Raw genomic sequence first — 17,487 nt, forward strand, 5'->3', positions numbered from 1 at the left:
GGAATCAAATTACGATGATTTGTCGTCTCAACATAAATAATTTCATCCTTCTCATTGATTATAATGAATGTTATTTATAATATAACTTTTATTTATGTTTTATTATGAACGAGTTTTATTTTTCGTTTATTATTAATTTGTCTATGTACGAAAAAAGAAAAAATAAATATATTTTGATTGTTATTGAAGTATATGCATTTTTTTGACGAGGGGTACTCAGTGTTACGAAAATTATAGACAGGCACACAGATGTCGAAAGTTTTGGAAACACTGCATTAGAATGATGATAATGTTATGTTTTGCTACAAATCAAAATCTTTCCTTTGCCTAGTTTTTAAATTCAAATACTAATTTTCAAAATTAGTCAGAAAAAGTGTGCAAAACTTTTGTGTTATATATTATAGACTTTTATTAATGAGAAAATGCAGTAAATTACGGCTCTAGTAATAGTTTACCGAAGAAGACTCTAAAAATATAGTAGGTATTAAATTTTACCTACAAACTCCCATGTCTTTGTGCATATTTCATGAAACTAACCAAATAACCTTAAACAAAAGTCAGACCATTAACCAATAACCTTCCGTGATACCTACGCCATCGCTTAAGGCTGTCTATTTGTGAAATTAATAATAAAACGTAGGTTAGTAATCAAAATTGAAAGAACATAATTATATAACAGAAAGAAGTCACTTTGTGAAATTATAGCATTAACGGTCGTTTGTCGTACTGCTGAATTTAGAAAAATAAATTAAATTATTTGGTGGCGCTTTAAGGAGTGGACTGTAATTTGAGGGAGATGCTGGTTAGTGGATTACGGATTAAGGGGGGGGGAGTTTACACAGGATGCCAGACACTGACCTTTATGTTGAAAGGGCTGGCGCGCGATGGGGTCAGTTCGGTGTTCACGCACTTACGCACTAGTAAACGGACAGTATACTTTTGATCGATAATATATGAGGTTGATAAATGATGGTGACAAGTTCATGATGTATGATATAGACGCGGCGTTCACTAAGAGCGTAACAGATTTAGTGCAACGAAAGTCGTACAGATACGTTTTAGATATGAGTCACTCTGTGGTTAGCGACGTCTAAGCTGTAATATACTCGCCTGCCCGTTTTCTTGATGTCACTCGAGCTTACTGAATGTTATTCAATCACGGTCGCCCGATGACCCGTAATTGCTCGTCGTCTGGTCATGTGACAATAATAAATAAGGATTCGAGGGTAGCTGGGAAGAAAGGAGTAGGGGTAATATATTTGGCCCAACAACTATTATTTTTCCGAGTATATATAATTAAGAATGTGGCATCACTTACTGAATAGTATGCATAATGTTTCGTAATACAACAAAAACATACCTAAATATTAGATTAAAACATGACAAATATTTACACCGAATGAACCGATAACCGTCGTATTCTGGACGCTGTGTTTTACCGTTTAAGCTCGTTTCAGAAACTTCTACGTGTTCACTTCGCTGTATCACATTTCACCGTGAAATGTTGTATCGGAAATATATGGTCGTATAATAAAGACTGTTCAACCTCTTTGGGTCATATAGTACTAAGATAAATATAATGTCTAAGTAAGACACGGTTCTTGTCGGTTTACAAAAAGCCAGTGGCAATTTTTTTTTTAAATAGCCGATATGCTGGATTATATGTTAGGTTAGATTAGGTTTAGTTAGGTTAGGTTAGGTTTTCATTCTTGACTTTCTTATGCCAAAATCAAGTATGAAAATTGAATTAATGTTCTTATTGAATCTAATAAAATTGGAGACCGTATAGTATACAGTCATGTCTTTCCGATAGAAAGCTCACAGCGAACTGTACCACGGTTAAATGTTTTACGTACAATTTACATGTAACCATTTAAACTACCTACGTAAATACCTATTTGTACGAAACGTCTCGGCGAGAGCGTATTATTTGTGTCAATCACGAAAACAAAATGGCTGATGTCGACTTATATCACGTATTAATTAATTAATAACGTCGAATTAAAACTGATTTAAGCGCCGCTGCGGTATTTTATGTAATTAATTATGTTCATGGCGCTAATATTCGTAATAATATGAAAGGATGTCAATCCAATTGTGAAGTATATTGATTATTGTTATATGTCAGAGCTAAATTTGGCTTAGACAATAAGAGAAGATGATTGTCTTGTAAATGTAGATACGTCTCTAAATGATGTCTGACACATACTAACGGGATACTTGAAACCGACTTATGTGACAAAATTACACATTCTAGCTGAGATCGTACTAACGGATGTCTGTAGAGAAGTAGCCGCCGATTTATATCGCATAATCTAAATGTTTGGTTAAAAATATCCACTATACGGACATACAGCGGTGCAATCACGCCTAAAATCTAGGAAGAGCTTCCTTCCGTTATCTAAGGTGATTTTGGAGCCGCCTGCGGTATAAAAAATGGCGAGATATGATTACGAAGTTTTCTCAATGATACCCGACGAGAAACTGCTATCTTGGGACAAGCAGGACTTTGCAGGATAATAAGCCGGAGTAACTAGAACCAAAAATTATGTGGAAAATTGGGTACACGCTGATTATCATTCAAACGAATGATAATTCACCGAAATATGGAACATGTGATGGTCTGTTGACTCCTTCCAACCAGCTGTACCGTCAATGATATTTTGAAATCCAATGACGCGGTCATTACGATGACCAAGGCATGATTGCGTCTAGGCGCATCTCTCGCATTGATACAGTGACGTCCCGTAGGGGTAAGCAGATTGAGCATCGCTTGGGGGTGGCAGTTACGTGAAGGGCGGCGAATCGAGGAGAATCATTTGGTATATATAGAAATAACTACCCAAACTAAACTTAGTAATAACGAAAATATCTTAACATAAAAGGTTTAACAGGACTGTATTTTATTTGTCGAGTTTGCGATGTCTACTTTACTTCCGTTGCTCTTCGACTTCTATGGTGACCATAAATGACATGTACATGGATGACACAAAATACTGTAAGTATACAAAAATGGGACGACATTATGGCGCTGCCCAGGGGTGGCATTTTGTCTAGGGTCATCACTGCATGGATATGACAGAAGAAAACGAATCGATTTCTTCAGATGCGAAATACATATATTTCGAATCATTATTATTAGAATATAAGAGAAATTACGTTGGAAAAGTAATGATATACCTATACCAGATATGTCCATCTTAAAATACGCCATTACACATAATATGTATATATATTATAAGCTGACTTAGGAAATAAACATGGAAACGGTTAATGCTTACCATTTAAAAGGAAAATACACATATCTTTAAAGTGTAAGAAATTTTATCTTTTTTTCTCTTATTCCTGCGGCAGGCCGTAAGTGTTTTAATTCAAATAAAATGATAAGACGAATTAACGCGGGCTTTCGCGTTGTTAATTTAAAATTTTCTTTCGCGTAACACGATTCATATACACTTTTGAAGTTATACGTCTTCTTTTGGGGCGTTTTGTAGAGAGTGAAACTGAAAGCTGCGCGCGCACACCGTTACGAAAGTAATCGACAGTATGAAGTTAGCTGCGAATCAGTCAGCTGTATACAAACGCAAGTTTGATAGTAGAATTAACGAATTTATTATTGTCGGCCATTTGCAATTCATAACGTAAACAAACGATTGAACGTCAGAGTGCCAGTTGTTACTATACAATACTATACAATAAATGCAACGAGGAATAATTATATAATTTAGTAACATAAGTTAAAGTATATAGAAATAAACCAACGGCGCTCCAATAAGCGGCCCTTTTCTTGAGTGTGTAATTTAACAAGATAATTAAGAGCTAGTCGAAGAATCTAGGTTATCACAAGTTTTGTTTTTGTTTTGTTACGCCGAAGAAGTATAACTTCTAACGCGCGTACATAAGTACACGCACCGATATTTTTTTTTGTATTTGTTTGTGATAATCCATTCAGCGATTGACTGGTCTATCATGATCGACCTTATATATTATATTATAGCCAAACAAAAAAAAAGTAGAATAATAAAACGATATCAAAATGGGCTTCATGGTGAAGTGTAGTCATTCCCAAATAATTGTATTGAATAAGCGAAGGCAATTTTACGCTAAAATCCATGCCGTATCAGCTAATTTCTTTGCATTATGTTTGATATAGGTCTGATGTGAAGTCCCGCATTGAGGACGGCTGTCAACATTCATAAAGCCGAAATATCTCACCAGCTCAATTTCTGAGTTCTTTTTATTTCCTATTTTTAGATTTATTAAGGTAAACACTAAAATATATAGCCAGCTTTATGTTGGCCGACAACGTAAGAGAAAAATACAAACCATATACAAACAATCGGCTGTAAAAATGTCCAGTTGCCTTGACCAAAACATGGAGCACTTTTTTATGTCTTTATAAAAGAGAATAAAACTTTATTGTTTTGTATGAAATGATAAAATTATTTTGTTTTAAAGTGGAATCAATTTTAATTACGTTAAGATTTAACTATATTGGCGCATAATAGGCTGACTACATTATTAAGAATAGGTTTTAATATAAGATAATAATCCAAGAGAATTATACTTATAGCTTGTTATATTTTACTATCAAACACAGAAACGGTGTATATTTTAAGCATATTTTCTTCATTAAGAAGTGTGATTAAAGCGTCAATTACATTGAGCTTCTTTACGAGCTGTTTGTTAGCGAATTTATAATCTGCCTGTAAAGTCGCCCAGTGTAATCATCGAACAAGCCAACAAGCAGGTTGAAATTACTCTACCGAGAAAAGTTGAAAGCCGGCCAACTTTATACGCTACACGCCGGCGTGTGGGCCTACTGCGTCTGCGCAGTAGAGCGCAATAGCAACCTCCCGGTAAAAAAACGAACTACGTTCTGTCAAAATAGTCGCTGGCTTGTGGCTTCTTAGTGAATGGGAAGTTTTGTGTGTAATCATCAAATCGCAGTAGTTGAATCGCACGCTTTTAAATTCGCCAACAAACAGCTCGTAAAGAAGCTCAATGTAATTGACGCTTAATTAGTACAGCTCATAATGTCAGCTTTTAATGAATGTCAGCGCATCTATTCTATACACAAGACTGCTATTGACTGCTATCGGCAGCTATCGAGGGTAGTTTTGTATCGAAGTATTACTTATTGTAACAATCGCAATAAGTTGGTTGTAACTATTATAATAAGTGCTACGTTTTAATAGCACCTATCTTGGGTGTGCTAAATTTTAGAGCGAGATAGACAGTTTTGACTTATTGTAACAATTATTCAAATTTCAATTACATTTTTTTTTTTTTTTACATACCGTGAAAATTACAAATTATAAATTCAAGACGTTCACAACATGACATTTGAAAACAAAGAAACAGTGTAAAGAAGAAATTTCAGTATCACAAAAACAGTATGAAGAGTAAAGTAAAAGGTAATGAAAAACTACCTTCGATAGCTGCCGATAGCAGACTTGTGTATAGAATAGATGCGCAGGAATAGAATATTATTGAGGCTTTAAATATGTATTAAACGATAAAATATAACATTTATCAATATTTAAATATAGTTTATTATGTACGCGTAGGTAAGAGCCAGAGATAATTCAAACGATAACTTACTAGAATAGTTTCAAGTCATCCGCAAATAACAATCGATCTTTCAATTCAATTTCGATAATTCGTGTAATGATTATTTTCCGACTGCCTTTCTACAAGGCATGCTTACTTTACACTCTCTCAAATCTCGTAGGTCACTAATTCTGCTCTTGAGACATTTTTGATTGTTATCACAAGGGATGGTTTCTAATCATAGTGTCGTAGAAATTTAAATTTAAATGCGCCTGTCAATTATCTACATGGTGACATGATCTATTTTGAGTCGGAACCTTTTCCTCATGTTAAGCCTATCAGGCACCTTTTGCGAGGGATGCAAGACTAGTAAATGCGCTCTCCAAATACATATACATTTTCAGTGACGTTCTATGTATTTTGTTTTCGATTTTTTTTTGTATAAAATTGTATTTTTCATATATTTTCTTCTTTTCTTGTGAGAATAATACTGGTAATGACGGACTATCAAACCAAGCCGTCAAGAACCTCCCAGACAGAGGATTCGAAATCCTAACGCAGATAATCAACGCATGCTTAGAACTCCAATACTTTCCAGCAGCCTGGAAAGCAGCGGACATTGTACTGATCCCAAAACCCGGCAAAGATCTAACCAAACCAGAAAATCACAGACCTATCAGCCTACTGTCTGTACTAAGTAAAATCTTTGAAAGAGTCATAAAATCCAGACTTCAAATCATGATCGATGAATTAAGCCTCATCCCGGACATCCAACACGGATTCAGAGCAAGGCATTCAACCAACCATCAATTACTTAGGGTTATAGAATACATAACCAAATCCTACAACAAAAAAGTCTTCACAACAGGACTCTTTTTAGACATCGCAAAAGCCTTTGACAAGGTCTGGATCAAAGGTCTCATTGTTAAATTATCAGAATCAGGACTCAATAAAGCAATGATCAACATGATAAGCTCTTTTCTTCGGAATAGAACTTTCAATGTTAAATTAAACGGTATCAGATCCACAACAAAAACACCCACAGCCGGAGTCCCACAAGGATCCGTGCTAGGTTTCACCCTGTACAACCTATACACGCGGGACATAACGATTCCCATAGACAGCACCGGTAGCTCTACCATCTTAGCACAATACGCGGATGATACAGCTATCATAGCAAGATCGCACAACCTCAATCACGCCACCAAATTAGTCCAAACCTCGGCAAACCAAATTTCCAATTGGTGCGACAAATGGCGTATTCAAATCAACCCGTCAAAAAGCTCAGCCGTCATATTTTCCAAACGCGTAAACAGAAGACACTCACATAACGTTAAAAAATTGTAATGAATTCACACCCCATCCTTTGGGACAATTCAGTTAAATATTTAGGCCTCACAATCGACAAAAGACTCACTTTCAACCCACACATTAATATCAAAAAACGCCAAGCCAAGGTAATAAACTCACGACTTCAACCCATGATGGGTAACAAAAGTAGACTGTCTACGCGAGCAAAACTTCTGCTATACACTGCAATCACTAGACCCATAATGACATACGCGTGCCCCATCTGGGCATATTCAAACCCAAAACACCTGAAAACTCTTCAGATAATACAAAACAAAACACTGCGTAGAATCACAAACGCACCCTGGTTCGTGCGCGGTTCTACGCTGCACAGAGATCTCAACTTAGAATCCATCCACGACCACGTCATGAAATTTTCAGAAAATTTTTACAAATCCATGACAGGCCACCCTAACCCGACCATCCTAAACCTATCAACCTATGAAAAAAGCGACACAGATAACGTCTATAAGAGACCGAGGGCGATCCTTGACGACAAGCCACCATAGTTCCCCTCACATCCCTACCACAGACTCCCTCAACCCGAGCGACTTAAACCTCTGTTTAAAAACCAACCTTTAAAAAGACAATTACTGATGTTCGACCCCTCCCCGAGGATAAAAAAAAGATGAAGGGCAACCTGCCGCCCGTCGCTATTGCGCAGACGGAAGGAACTTTCCTTCCCTGACTTTTTAGGGGGATGTAATGTATAAAAGATAAAATACTGCTCGGGTGATACAATCGGACATCGGAAGAAGATAATATTTTTGTTATCATCATGTACATCTGTTCTACCACTTGTTAACTAATACTACTAACAGCCAAAGCTTTCATTTCAATGACCAAGAGATGAAAGAGATAGGGAGCCCAGCCCCGGAGCTCCATCCAAATGTAAAAAGCTATACACTAATAATAAATAATGAGAATAATATTAGTTATAATGTAAATCTCAAGTTGTAAACGTCTTGAATTTAGATTTGTTATATTGACCACAAAGTTTTGTTTTCTAAAATAAATAAATAAACAAAAACATAGTAAGTAATAATACATGTAATTTATTATCGTTTTGTATATCATTATTATCGTGGTATTACAAAATTGTCGACTAAATTAATATGCTAAAAGGTGTTGTGGTATTTAATTATAAATTTTCATTTGCGAAGTAACAAAAACGCCATAATAAAACATTCACTCACGTAGAGCGGTAAAGTATCCACTGAAACAAAACCGCCATCATTAACAAAAAACCACATTGTCAAAATATTGTTATCAGAAAGGCACCTGTAGACTGTAGAAACTCAATATACCAACGCGTTTTCACTAGCTTGATGGATGTCAGAAGTATACGTAGAAATACATTCTCATAGGACGCAAGAGTATTTTCATTTTGTATAATATATATATACCACCCACGGTGGCCGCGTGGCTTAAGCGCTGGACTATCTTGCCGTGGGTCTCAGGTTCGAATCCTGGGTCTGGCAAGTACACATATTGTTTTTCAATTTGTATATGAGTCAGAGTATGGACCTAATAGGTTGAGCAAGTATTAAAAAGTAAAAGACCATTATTGGTTGCTAGGGGTCTGGGGTCCTAGCAACTAAATTAATAATATATACGTGCGTTATTATGGAAATCAATATGACATGTCAAAATGACATTTCAGTATTATTTCTATCAAGTACACATTTTTTGATCGCTTAAGCTAGTAAAGTCAAGTTTACATGATTCAACAGAAAATTTAAAAACGTTGTATATAAAAATTTCTTTTTATCTTGTAATTATTATATTTTCATTTCAACCCTTTTATTACTTTTGTTTTTCTTTCTTCTTTATAATAATGTTTCATGTCATATTGTGAACGTCTTAAACTTATAATTTGTAATGTCCACAATATGTAAAAAAAAAAAAAAAAAAAAATGAATTGAATTGAAAAAACTTATTGAGAGTAAAGTTCAGTATATAAGTATATCTCTTATTTAATAGCCCTATATTAATATGCAATATTATGTTAAATATATACATTATTGTATGAATAAACACAATGGGTGTAGCATTCTCATGATGTCATGGAAATATTATGTTTGGGTGTCAGTAGAGCTGTTTGTTTATTTTATACTTGATAGGGTGGCATGTGATGAGATCTATTTTCGTACTGAGACAGGGAATATTGTGAATTACAATATACAAATATTATGTGAAAACTCGCAACGCATAGTTACTGACTGTGAATGTAATTATCCTATACAAAGTACTGTAGTATTAATATAATGTTTACTCGATGCGAATAAATTCAATCTAACGCCTGTATGGTTCTGAATATGTTTCCATACAAAATTAGCAAGCGTAAATAACGTTAATCATTCCTCTGTTTTATAATGTGAAAACGAATCGATTGCTGTGAATTAATTGCCGATAATTTACTCATATAGAAGCATCATAATGAATACGTGTATTAAATAAGGCTCTAAGTACCAAAAAGTAGTATTGCCTGTAGTTACAAAATACCGAGTCATTACAGTAAAATTTCATGAAGCAGACCTTTTGAAAAATGTAGTTTTACAGTGTGAAGCAATCACGGCAGCTTCTATAATTTTAGGTATTAAGAACTCGCAAGTGTCAACACACCATCGTCAGCTATTTTATATTGAATGCAGTTGGCCACTGCAGTGCTACTTACACCATTATACATAAAACACACCAACGGACATATAACGTCGACAGGTTTAATTATTTTGCTGTGTTTTTTTGACTTGCTTGAGGCACTTAGACTATAGTTGAAGTTATTGGCGTTGGTATGTAGAATATTTTTCTATAAAAATGTCAGTTTTTATTAAATTGGTACTTAGCGCCTTAATTAATACACGTATTCAATTATGAATGGGAAAATTTACAAATGGACAGCTGTGTTGTATTTGTTACTGATAATATATGACGTGTTTTTGAAACACATTATCCGATGCTTATGAAAATAAGAGTCAACTAAAATAATATTTTTAGCGAAAATAAAGTAATATTTTTAGTATATTTATGTAAATTTTAATGGATTTAAGTTATATACTATTCCATTTGAGTATTTTTTTGCGACCTGGGTTTCGCCTTTTAGTATATTCAGGCACTATGCGCTTTCACCGATGATAAATACATACTGACAACGAATACAGTTAATTCTAACATATAAAATAAATTAATACGATAAAGTAAGTAAAATCATTATCACCTACATATTAAGTCAAGAATTACAATAAAAAATATAACAAACAAATTATTATTTCTTTTTTTTTCTTTCGACCATGTCCGATCCTCATAGGATCATATGGGCCCCACAGAATGGAGGTTTGTATCAGCAGATTTTATTTTTACGAAAAGTGGATGTCAGCCACTTGCTCAACCTATTAAGTCCATACTCTGACTCATACACAAATTGAAAAACAATATGTGTACTTGCCAGACCCAGGATTCGAACCTGGGACCCTTGATACTATAGACCGGCACTTAAGCCACGCGGCTATCGTGAGTGTTAATATAATGGTATGAATATTAGTATTTATCAATAATAATACACTCGATAAGCGTATCCAAATCGTAAATATTGTGATCTTTTACTTAATAGGTAGGTGATAAAATTTTTACCTACATTACTGTATTGATTTGTTATATAAGTTAGAGTAATTGTATTCGTTGTCAGTTTGTATTTACCTTTTGGTGAGTGTACATAGTGCCTGAAGACACCGAAAGGCAAAAACCGGATCGCAAAAAACGACTCAAATAGAATAGTAGAAAATTTGAATTCATTAGAATTTGAATTCAAACTCCATCAATTACCTTCGATCGATAGTATTAATATTGTTGGGTCACTAGTGTGGTGTTCGATGTGTAGGTTGAGGATGATGATAATGAAGTCTATGATGTAGCATGGTGAGATTTATTAGCAGCGTATCGGTACAATAGTATATTATATATGATAGTTACGAGCTAAGTACTTGGATTCGAGTGACATCTAGATAAATTATTCTTCGTTATTTATACAATAAAAAGTAACACATTAACATTAAATTCTGGTACATAATCATATTAGACTAATTATAGAATCAGCGTTTTAAATTGAGTAGCGAAAAGAAATATTGTTTGTTATTACAGTCGTAAGAAAATATAATACTATGAAAAATGATTATTCTGCTAATACACCGTAATGGTATAATGTGCTGTGATATAATGTAATTATACACCGTCTCTAATTTCGCCAATCGACTTGCTGGTGTAGCTAAGTTGTTTACTGGAAATGGATTCGCTGGGAATATATTACTGCAGAGTAATTTGATATAATAGATATTTGATCGCTTATTGTGCAGCTACAATATTATAAACATATTTGCTGACCATCCCCATACCTTACAGCAACAGACTAGCATAATAGTATTACGATCTATGACCATCAGATTCAACTTTGATAATATAGTCCATCATTACAGTTTCATTTTCAACCCAATGGAGCAAAATATTCATCTCTTTGGGTGATTTCGCAATGAACAACGCATCTTTCACCTATTGCCACATTAATACATATCGCACCCGGGGAATAATAGTGGCACAAGTCCAATTTGTCATTTTTGAGTTAAGTATGCAGAAATGTTCCTAGATATCATTTCTATCCGCACAAACAGCGGCATAATTCTTAAAAATATAATGGTGACCTTAAAAGCAATTTTATCATTACTATATTATGAAATTTTACTTAAATTCAAGCAGAAATAGTGGCACAATGATCATTGTGCCATTGTTATTGCGGATAAAATTCAAAACCAGATGACGCAAGTGTGCCAACTTCATGCTATATAAAGTTGTGCCTCTATTCTTGCGAAAGTCTTTTAAAATCTATGGTCTATATTCGAAGCACAACTCATTCCATGTTACTATCATCAGTCATAGGGTTGATAATATTCTTGATGATAATTGATTTCCTCATTATTTTGTTTATGTATTATTGATTTTATTCTATATTTTTTTCAATGCTGTGGTTTATTAGTATAAACTATTGTTTCTTATAATTAAAATGTTTCTCCAGCTATTTTGAAATTATGATGATGACTTACCTACTTGTTTCAATAAAAATTTTCATTGACAATTTTTAATTTATAAGCGTGTCGTAAGCAACTTTGTAATAAGAAAAAAGGGTTATTTTTATTTTGTTTATAGTTATTTGGTTTAAATAAAAATGTTTACAAATTGGCTTTTATTTATATTATATTTTAACAATATCATGTTTCATAATTATATTGTTTAGAGGCACAAGCTAAAATTTTGAAAATATTTTGGCAATGACAATGGCACAAACTCGAATTTTGTCTTATATACCCAAAAATATAAAAAAAATAAAAAATTCAGATTTGTAACCTAATCTAATACCTAGTTCCCACATTTTGATGCAAAAATATTTTGAAATTTATAATAAACTGATTTAACACACAAACATAAAATATTCAAACTGTTCTCCTGCAAAAACAGGTTTTTCGACTTGTGCCACTATTATTCCCCGGGTGCAATATTATGACCAGTTATTAATCCATTATAATTAAAATTAGCATATTGAATTGATAGGCTTAAAGCTATTACCAATTATCATGAATCAGCCTCGTAATTATGGGTTAATGTTATAAAACAGCTGACTATTTTAGCAGTATAAAGTACCTAGTTAAATTATTGTATGCTAATTAACACACATACAGTTGAATAAAAGTATACACACTGTACTTAATTTTACAATTAATTGGTTTATATTTATATAAGCTATATTTAATATTACATAACGCAAAAAATCCAAATAAATTAAATCACGTATTCCGAAAATATTACATTAACGCAAATATTTGTAGTAACCACCTGATTTAATTACATTCAATAATTTTTCATTTAGGTATTTCTTGATAAACAAATATTTTTTTCAGTACAAAACGTGTGTATTAAACCATTTTCATTTTTGCTTTCTTCCGTTTTAAATATTTGTTTTGGATGGAAAATTGAATTGAATTTATATTTAGTTCAGTATTGCTAACTCATCTATAATTATAGTACCTAAAATAATTTAAAATAACCAGGTTTCAGTGCCACCTATAAATGTCTTGGATGTAGCGATATGCTAGTATTGCACTGTAAACACCCGTCAAACTATTATGAGAGTATCCTATCATTTGTTTTCTTTCACGACCCGAATAAAATAAATGATTTCCTTATTTGCGTGTCAGTTTATTTCTCAAATTTATAATTACCTGACCCTCTTTAAAACGTCTTCTCACTGTCTCGCTAAATAATGTAAAATACTAAATAGAATTAACTCGTAATCGAGTTATTAATATTTCTATGTTCTTGATGTCATGACAATTTTTGTATGGTTTCATGATTAAACTAATTCGTTAATAATTCTAATACCTATGTATTAATTTTCCATAATATGTTTGCAAATATTTTTGAGGATTTTTTAAGTATAAAATAATATTTATGTAAAACCCAAAAATACTTTTAACAAAATCGAGAAAACTTTATATACCGTTTACGACATACTTCAAAGAAGTTTCACTTGTATCATTCGTATCCCACACATGCATGCTTATTTTTTTTTTATCTAGCATCATTGAATATTTTTTTTAAATTAAAAATACCTACATCATTTTGAAAACCTAAACTTACATATTATGTAAAATAGTATTCATTAAATATTATTAATATTGAGGACATTTCACGAGCCTTTTATTTCTCGCGTTTGATGATCCGATCGTCATTACGTCATAAACCAAAACTGTCTTCAAAGTTTTGGTCTATGGCGATTGGTTTTTTTTTATTAATCTATTTTGTGATATTATCATTACATTTTTACAGTTAATTCATCATTATTATTATATCAGTGAGTATCAGTATCCTTAGGATCAATATTTACGATAAAACTTAGGAAAAAGGTTGAGGTTATCACAAATTACTAATAATTCAATGCTAAAATCCATTGGACAGAGAAATCATTTTGTTTTAGAATAATTAAATTTAACCTATTGTAATAATTTTATTTTATTGCTAATGTTGCCAATAAAATAAATACAAGCTATATGAAATGCATAATAAATAGATAATTCTTAAAAGTCTCAGAAACCCGCAAATTTTGGATCTAGTGGTATTTGAATATACACACATCTCTTGCTGGATGAGTTTTTCTAACCAATTAATCCATAACCAAAAAATTAGAGTCCGCCTTGCGAATGATTATTATTTTATTTATCTGATACTACTTTTTATCGAATATATTACAAAGTCCGATAAGAAATTGGCTTTCTCTTCACATAAGATTTTTATAGTAGGTATGTTTTTAATGATTTCAAAATTATGTACTTATGTTTATTTATTTTATTTACCTACTTATCCTGCGCTAAGATGTGATTGATAGAGAGCAATGCGAGATGCATTTATTTCTAATAGTCGTTACTAAACTAAAAAAAATATTCAGCCAATATGAAATGCAAGAAGATTAACATTATTTTATATCGTGTGTATTCAGTATTTAAAAATATATATTACTCAGTTTAATAATATATTAAATTTGCTAACAGCTTTTATAATAATATGTACAATATAATATTATGTATTTGTAAAAGCAATTAGTTGACATTCACTGCAATATAACAAATAATTATGTAGTTTGAGTTCATAATATAATTTCCAAGTCAAATAATACAGCAGTTGAGAATATGGTTATTAGGCAAACAAATAGAATCGTTTTAATTGAACCAATATTTGTTTACAAACGAAAAATCATTAAATAATACAATTATTTGCATAACTGTAGATATATCGTAATACACCACTTACTCATAATAAATATTGTAACGTAAAGTTTTGGGTCTAGGACGATTCGGCGCCGGTATAATTGGGCGCCACGCAATCGAATGAAATTCGAAAATAATTAGACGTTCGTGAATTATATAGGTACTTTCAAAATATATATTTACTATTATTATTTTTATTTAAATAATATATTATTATTTAATACTTGATCAAAATTTAAATATGAACACGTAAATAATGATTTAATTTTGCATATGTTTCGAGAAGAGAGTTCTTTTATTTATTTTTATATAAAACCTCAAGTATGAAAATTCTCAATCCACAATAAAAAAAACATTATGTTAATAGCAAAATGAATTAAAACTACTAAGCAGTAGACAGAAAGTGGTTAAAATTTTTCATCTTCTTTCTGTATAAAATTGTAACGAATGTCTATTTAAAAAACTATTTCTTTTATTCAATGAATAAAACACGAGATCTGAGAATGTAACATTCTTACTGAATATACATAATTTTAAAACATCTCATACATATAAATTCAGTAAGATGCACGTACCTTAATTGGAAAAGCCTACTGGCGCGAATCCAGCAGATACAGGTTCAAGTCCCATCGGGTGACGTATTTTTTTCTACAAAATATTTTTTTCTAGTGTGTAGGTATATGCATGAGATGTTTTCAAATTATGTATACTAAATTTCTATTTATTTCATTCAACAGCGTGGCGTCCAATTATCTTGGTGCCCTGTTGCCCTTTCCCAAAGCTTTTGAATGTATTTGATAAATGCGTACATCTTTAATAGTAGACATTTTTTTTAAATTTAGTTTATATTATATTCTCAAAGATATCGTAAGTTGTGGTTTAAATATTTTTTAACAATGCGTAAAAATAATTGGCAGTTATTTTTTAGAGCTTTTTACATTTATTTAAGTTTAGTTATAATATGAGTAAATACAAAGAAGGAAAGAAGACTCGTATAATATTTTATGTCACATAAAATGCTTAATCAATATTTTGACTTAAGGCATAAATGTGTTTTACATTTTTTTTTAAATATGACTAAACTTTAAGGACTTTATTGAGTAATTATAATAAAGACGATGGTTGCCCCAATTCATTAAAAAAAATCGGTGTGTGTACTTATGTACGCGCGTTATAAGTTATACTTCTTTGGCGTAACAAAACAAAAACAAAACTTGCGATAAACTAAATTCTTTGACTATCTCTTAATAATTATCTTGTTAAATTACATACTTAAGAAAAAGGACCGCTTATTGGAATGCCGTTGGCTTATTTCTATACACTTTAACTTATATTACTAAATTATATAATGGTTTCTCGTTGTTTTTATTTTTAAAGTATCAACTGTCACTCTGAAGTTTAATTGTTTGTTTACGTAAAGAATTGCAAATGGCCAACAATAATAAATTCGCTGCCTAGGCAACGGACCAATTCTAAACTATAATATTATACTGTATAATCGTCACGATTGCAATGCAATACCATACCATGGCGTAAAGGTAGTACGTTCGGCTGATTACCGAACAATCGATGGTTCGAATCCAATTGAGTGCGTTTTATTTCGTGTGTAAAAATAAATTATGTGTTACATGTCACACGCCAAAAATACACTCTGATCTGATTTCCCAAACGCGCCAAAAGAAATATAACTTCAAAAATAGCTTCCAATTAGAAGGATTGAAGCGAAGACTTGCTTGTTTTTCTAACATGTCATGGAATAGTAAATTGAATATGTAGCGAATGCTGAATTTATCTAAAAACACTGGAAAATATTATTTTAATAAAAAAGAAACTTATTTTTTTGTAATAAATACTATATTATATACATATTACATACTATACTATGTATATTTTGTAATAATTAGATTGTTGTCTAAGTGCCACTAAAATCTTAAGTGTTTTGTAAAATAATGCTTATACTTTTAATTGTCTATGAAGAATAACCTAAGTTTTAACAAATTCAATATAATAATAATATTATCACAAAATCACTGTTGTATTATACAAATTTCGTGGCAGAGTTTTTTTTTTATAATAAATAATCGTATCTATTTTCATTTCTTTAGAAAACAAAAGAAAAAACGTATATTAAGAAAAACGATTCAAACAAAGATAAATGGGTTTCATTACCAACTGCAAAAACAGCTTTAACACTACGGCAATATTTATCATCCAAAAAGCTGCCATTTTTTGTAACAAAAAAGTGAAAATAAAATTATATAATTTTGTGAAATTTTCAACATCCAGTTTGCCAAAACACATATACGATATTTTTAAATATAATTTCCTTATTTCCTTATCTAGTGTATACTTATAATATATAAATATATATATTAAGCTTACAGCCATCAATTCACTCATATTAAAGTAGCCTTAAGATGATAGATTTTAATGTAAGAGAGACTTTAATTTATATTTTATACAATTTCAAGTTGAAATTGAAAATAAAAAAATATTTAAATAACTACCGCAAATTTTCTAGTATACATAATGCATAATAAAAATATTGTTCAGAAGTCCGTTATTGATCAAAAGTCCGGTCCGCTGGTGTCTGCAAACAGCTAATAAGGGGTATTTGTTGCATACTAATTTTGAACTTAAAGTGCAGTTAAATATTCTAGTATTACCATTATATTATAACTATTAATAAATTCAAGTATTTGTTATACCTATTGTCATTAATTAAATTATTTTATATGTTGGTTCATGAATGATAATATTATCATACTTACTCAAAAAA

Source organism: Rhyacophila brunnea, unplaced genomic scaffold (assembly GCF_057557595.1).
Source record: "Rhyacophila brunnea isolate RB1 unplaced genomic scaffold, BYU_Rbru_1.0 scaffold_14, whole genome shotgun sequence".
In the NCBI taxonomy this organism is placed as follows: domain Eukaryota; kingdom Metazoa; phylum Arthropoda; class Insecta; order Trichoptera; family Rhyacophilidae; genus Rhyacophila; species Rhyacophila brunnea.